We start from the raw sequence: 5,950 nt of genomic DNA, 5'->3' as shown, positions 1-5,950 counted from the left end.
GCAGTATCCTGCTGGAATCAGAGGCGTAGAGAGTACAACTGTACCTTGGATCGGTGGGAGACTGATTGGGGTTCAACTGATCCAAGGTACAGTTGTACTCCCTACGGCTCTGATCCCAGCAGGATACTACACACTTGATTCCGTTAGTTGATCTCACCCACAACTAAGAGTTGCTACGACCCAAAGTCGAAGACTTTAATAAACAAATCTGTATCACACAGAAAAGTCTACAATAATAGATAAATCTGTCTCCCACAGAAATACCTACGAGTTTTGTTCCGTCTTTGATAAATTAAGGTGAACATGAACCAATTGATATACCGGACTTATATTCCCGAAGATCAACCTAGAAATATCAATCATCTCACAATAATCTTAATCGACTAGCGAAACAAGATATTGTGGAATCACAAACGATGAGACGAAGGTGTTTATGACTACTTTTCTATCTTTCCTATCAGAGAAATTAATCTCAAGTCAATCTTACGATTGTACTCAAATACGATAGAAACAACAAGATCAGATTACACAACTACAGAGAAAATAGTTGGGTCTGGCTTCACAATCCCAATGAAGTCTTCAATTCGTTAACCTACAGGGTCTCGAAAGAAACCTAAGGTTAAAGGAGAATCGACTCTAGCTTATACAACTAGTATCACACATGAGGTGTGGGGATTAAGTTTCCCAATTGCTAGAGTTCTCCTTTATATAGTCTCCAAATCAGGGTTTGCAATCTAAGTTACCTTGGTAACAAAGCATTCAATATTCACCGTTAGATGAAAACCTGATTAGATTCAAGCTAATATCTTTCAACTATTAGATCGAACTTAGCTTGTTATACACAAATGAAATATAACTTCATTTAGGTTTGAGTAACCGTACCTAAACGTGTACACCTAGTTGGTTCAACAATAGTTAACCAATGGTTAGTCATATGAGCACTTTAATATCAACCTTATTCATCTTCACGATAACTAGTTCAAATGACTCAAAAGAACTAGTTAGAGAGTTGTTCAAATGCTTAGATCTCATAAAAGTATATAAGACACAATCGAAGAAAAAACGATTTTGATTCACTTGAATCGATTCATGAACATTATAGCCACGGTTCACAAAGATTGCATTCCTTAATTTATATATGTCTTAGTTCACGAATAAACGGTTTTTAGAATATAACCCACTTAAGTACGCATACCGGTACGCATACTTAAGTACCCAGATTGAGCTTGTTTTTAGTTCACAAACTCCAAAAGAAATTCACGGGATGTGAACTTTCGACTGTACGCGTACGGGTACGCAGACTTAGCTTCGGACATCCTAAACCAGTAAAGTACGCATACTTTGGTTCAAGGATTTTGGACTTAGACAAGTATGAGTTCACATACAATGTTTATATCCATTCAAGGTTATATATTCTAAACTCTCATTTCAATCATTGAAACATTCTTAGAGGATGTTATGTAGTGGTTATTCACACATTATTTTTCATCAAAGCGATTTTCAAGAGATTGAAACAATCAACATGTTGACTTTCGTCACGAGTAAAGACGAACTTGGCCAAAGCGAAAGCTTACCAACACGTATTTCGAGAAATAGATAAGTGAGATAAACTCGTCTCGAAATAGCAAATGTGTATAATCAAAGTCTATATAGCAATACGACTTTTGTTTCAAGATAGTTGATAGAATAGATAGACTTTTGAGTGATAGATAAGTTCAAGTATCCACATACCTTTTTGTCGATGAAGATCCACCGGTTCCTTGAGTAGTTCTTCATCTTTGCATGATGAACGTCGTGGAGTCTAGAGCTCAACTACACTTACTATCCTAGTCTGAGACTTAGCTATAAGTAGACTAGAAATCAAGACTTATAGTTTTGGCAACTAAACTTGACAAACGAGCTTGAGATAGCAACGCTTTCCAGTTCGACCGAGAAGTGCTCTAACATAATGAAATACCAACAAGAGTACCTTTCAACCCGAAGATTAAAGAAATCGTTTCCGGATTATAACCCAACCATTTTGATAAGAGTTTACTTTTCTATAGAATGAGATTTTCTCATAAAAAGAGAATAACATGCACAAAGTCTTGAAGTTTAATCACCATACTTGAAAATCTTCCACTTAAAATCTACAGAAAGGAACGTATTGAGAGCGCATGCCGAATCTCCATAAAGTGGAAGACATAAAAAAAAAATATAACAAAATGCCCATAAAAACGCCATAACAACTTCCCAAAGGCAATGGAGATCGAAGCAAAACCTAATCCAAGCTAGCCTAAAGTACGACCTAACCAAAAGACAAGAAAATGAGAAGAAACCTGCTCAAATGCGGCCCCATTACACCATTGAGAATTCAGATTCCTAATATATATATATATATATATATATATCAATGCTTGTACAACAGGAGGGTTTGGTGTGTCACACATATATATATATCCAATTTTCTAACCGGTGGCTGGGATCTCCTCAATCCCTCCCAGTTTCATCTAATAGTTTTGCATCCAATGGTCACGATATATATCAGGCCACCTCACCGTATTCAATTCCACATTTGGTTTTAGTTGTTGCCAGTCAGTTTGTGACATTCATTAACGCACGTTATGCGAATTAGAAAACCAAGAAAACTTGAAAGGAAACAACGTCATTAAACTATCCATTTGAATCGACAGAATTTTGAATCTCGCCTGTTACGTGAATTTTGCATGTTGCCTCATATTCCAAAACAAATCTTTCAATTGATTCTTCGTTATCCAAACTCCAAAGCGCTTCAGCAACAGTAATAAAACTGAAAGAAAAACAATACTCCACACACGAAAGAAGAAAATAGAACCAGATGATGGTCCGGATCTCTTGGATTAAAGTTGATTATCAGAGACAAGGGTAAGTTCTCTTCATTTTCAACATTCTTCTTCTTCTTCTGATCCTAATTATTAATCTCTGTCATTGCTATCGAAGAAAAGGCATGATCTATAATTGATTTTGTTGATTTTTGGATTGTTAGTCTGTTTGTCCTGTTTTAGTGAAATTTCAACTGTGCTGTATTAGATAATTAAAATTAGGTTTTTTATTTTTGTGTGAATTATAAAATTATTATATATTTAATTCATGGATTAGGTTTGACTACGGATTTACTTACTGATCTCATTTGGTATATCTACCGGTTCAACGTTTTAATGATCAGATTGGTATATTCACCGGTTCAACGTTTTAATGATCAGATTTGTGATTTTGTAGTCTTATGATAATTTTGTTTCAGAGGTAGATATGTGTTTTAAGAAAGACCAAATTAGTCACACTTTTGCTTTCCTAATTACGCGTTTTTGAACATGGCATATTCTCTTACATATCAATTGTGATCCTTCAATTTGGGTTATTAGTCAATTTTACACATTTTTATACAGTTCATGCTCTTACATGGCAGGCAACTGGAAAGGATTTCTCAGCTGAACCCACAGAGAGGAGGTCATTCCGTGATCTTCTTGATGTTGGTCTTCTTAGTGGTAGATGTTTCAAAGAAAAAGAGTTAATCGTATTCTCACAATCAGTAACATTCACCATAAATACATATAAGGTGGACAGGTTGATACATGTACGAACTCAAATTTTAAACTTTGTCGTTTAGGAAGTTAGTAACATGTTAAGTTGCAGTCTCATCTTCCTCCACCCTTTGTACTTATTGTTTTTAGTACTTGCAGTTGCAGAGAATTAGTGTAGACCGAGCCTGGAAAATACCTGACTCATTTTAGTCAGTTTGTCGAAAAAGGAACTGTGGCTGATGGTCTGGAAAAGTTGTACAAGGAGGTCCATGGTGCTATCAAAGTTGTACAAGGAGGTCCATGGTGCCATTCGTGCTGATCTGAAGCGCCTTAGTGGTATCTCTCCAAAGGCTACGAGTATATGCATCAAATTCTATTATTTGTTTGAGATAGGGAGGGCATCGATAAAAACAAACAAAAATGTATGCTTTATATTACTGCGGTATTTTGATGCGTGTCGTGAGTGTAATCAAATTAAATCACTTATTTCCACACAATTAACTGGTAATATAATGGAAGCAAGGATCGCTTCCACGAAGAGCAGGGAGTTTAGTTGTCAAAATGGTCACAAATGGAGGGTTTTGTTTTAGATTCTAAACAAAGTAAATAAAGCAATTGAAATTGAGTTGCAAGCAATAGGGAGAGAAATCCTTCTTCATAACTAAATATTCATCAAATTAGTATATTCTTCCATTCATCATTAATCATAGATTATCACCAATCGTAAGATAATAGGTACGCTTAGCTATCTCCAAAATCCCTTAAGCTACTGAACACAGGTACGCTTAGTTGCTAGAGTCTATCCGTCTGAACCGCCTTGAGGTACGCTTACAAGATGTAATTCAGTCGAATGCTTTATGGTCAGTGAATTTAGGTTTAATCCTAGTAGTTAGACTCAGTAAGCTCGATCTACTTGCTAGTGTTGTATTTACACGCGATTGTTTTACGGGATCCCTCCGCAAGGTCTCACGTTCTCTGCTTGTATAAGGAATTATTCAACAATTACGGATATCCTAACCCTTACTAGCATTAGTTTGATTTAACAAATATATTCAGTTGGCCACCTAAACAATCTATCAATCAATCATATTCATTCTTAATAATAAACACAAACGATAATCATATGGAGAAATCAAAACAGATTCATGTAGGATCAGAATCTCGCAGCAATAATGCCTCAGCGAAATTATCAATAACACAACACAACAGCGTCGCAGAACAATTTCAGAAATGACATAATAAACGATGTCATCTAAAATCATGAGAAAAATGTGACGATTCTGCGAAAATAAGAGAGTTTGCGAGATTAACATTTGTAAGGTTGCGAGAATGTCGCAAGATATATCCGAAAATAAAGGACAAATTAGCTGTCATCCACTATGTACTTCCCTATAAATAGTCGTTCAGTTGTAAAGGAAAGGGAGAGATCTTTTTCTGGGCGAGAAGCAAGTAAATAGGAGAGAGAAAATCTAGAGCAGTGGTTATTCTCGATTCCTTTATCTTTCTTGTAAGATTGTTCAAAGATTCATCAATAAAATTAAGATTGTTAATCTAAAATGAGTTGAATGTTAATGAAATCATATGAGGGGTGTAGTGTAGGATTTCCTGCAACTACATAATGGCGCTAGAAACAGGGAACATTGAAGATTATTCTAGAAAAAAAATGAAGATTAATATTGAGATTTGTGAAGATTTGGAGTGATTGATTAAGAATTTTACATAATTTCTTGCAATTCGTTAACATTGAAGAAATGGCTAGAAGAAGAAATACATCAGAACAACCAACTACTGTTAGAAGAAGCAAGAAAATTGCTGGAAGGGAAAGAAGTGAAATAGGAGAATCTACTAGAATGAGAAATAATAGAGAAAATCAAATTCAACCACCAGTTCAACAAACACTAGTACAAGGGAGGAATACATATTATGATAGGGTGAGTATACACACTTGGCAATCAAATTCAACAGAAGAAGTAGAAGAAGAGCAGCAAGCCAGAAACTATAGACAGGTAGAGAGAAATCAAGAAGCAGATGAAGGAATAATTCATGGAGATGAGGAAATTGGAGCGTTAGAAACATTGAGACGAAGAGCACACGAAGAAAGAAGAGCTGAGGCAGAAGAACGTGCGAATTTAACAAGGAAAAATCACGAATTGAGGATGGAAAATAAGAGACTACAGAGTAGAAGATCGAAAAGTATTACAAAATCATATTCAAGATCGACTAGAAGAGAAATGAGGCGAAACTAACCCACAATTAATGCCTCCCCTGTTATGCTGAACAAGCACGTTTAATTTGCGAACGTGAAAGATTGAGAGCGGAAATGGAAGAACAAGAGCTTCAGGAAAAAATTCGCCAGAACAATCACGACAACCGAGAAAGAAGACGAACACAAAATCAGAATAACGGTAATA

General features: G+C 35.7%; 1 long non-coding RNA gene across 1 annotated transcript; it reads left to right on the top strand.

The window, feature by feature from the left end:
• Positions 1-2,591: 2,591 nt before the first annotated feature.
• LOC113332322 lies at positions 2,592-4,110 on the top strand. The gene is made up of 3 exons (XR_003351445.1): positions 2,592-2,883; positions 3,425-3,592; positions 3,699-4,110. It is a non-coding gene; the product is annotated as an uncharacterized LOC113332322 (long non-coding RNA).
• Positions 4,111-5,950: the final 1,840 nt, after the last annotated feature.

Source organism: Papaver somniferum, chromosome 1 (assembly GCF_003573695.1).
Source record: "Papaver somniferum cultivar HN1 chromosome 1, ASM357369v1, whole genome shotgun sequence".
NCBI lineage: Eukaryota > Viridiplantae > Streptophyta > Magnoliopsida > Ranunculales > Papaveraceae > Papaver > Papaver somniferum.
Note: the sequence above shows the minus strand (reverse complement) of the source record. Positions and strands in the feature narration are given on the sequence as shown.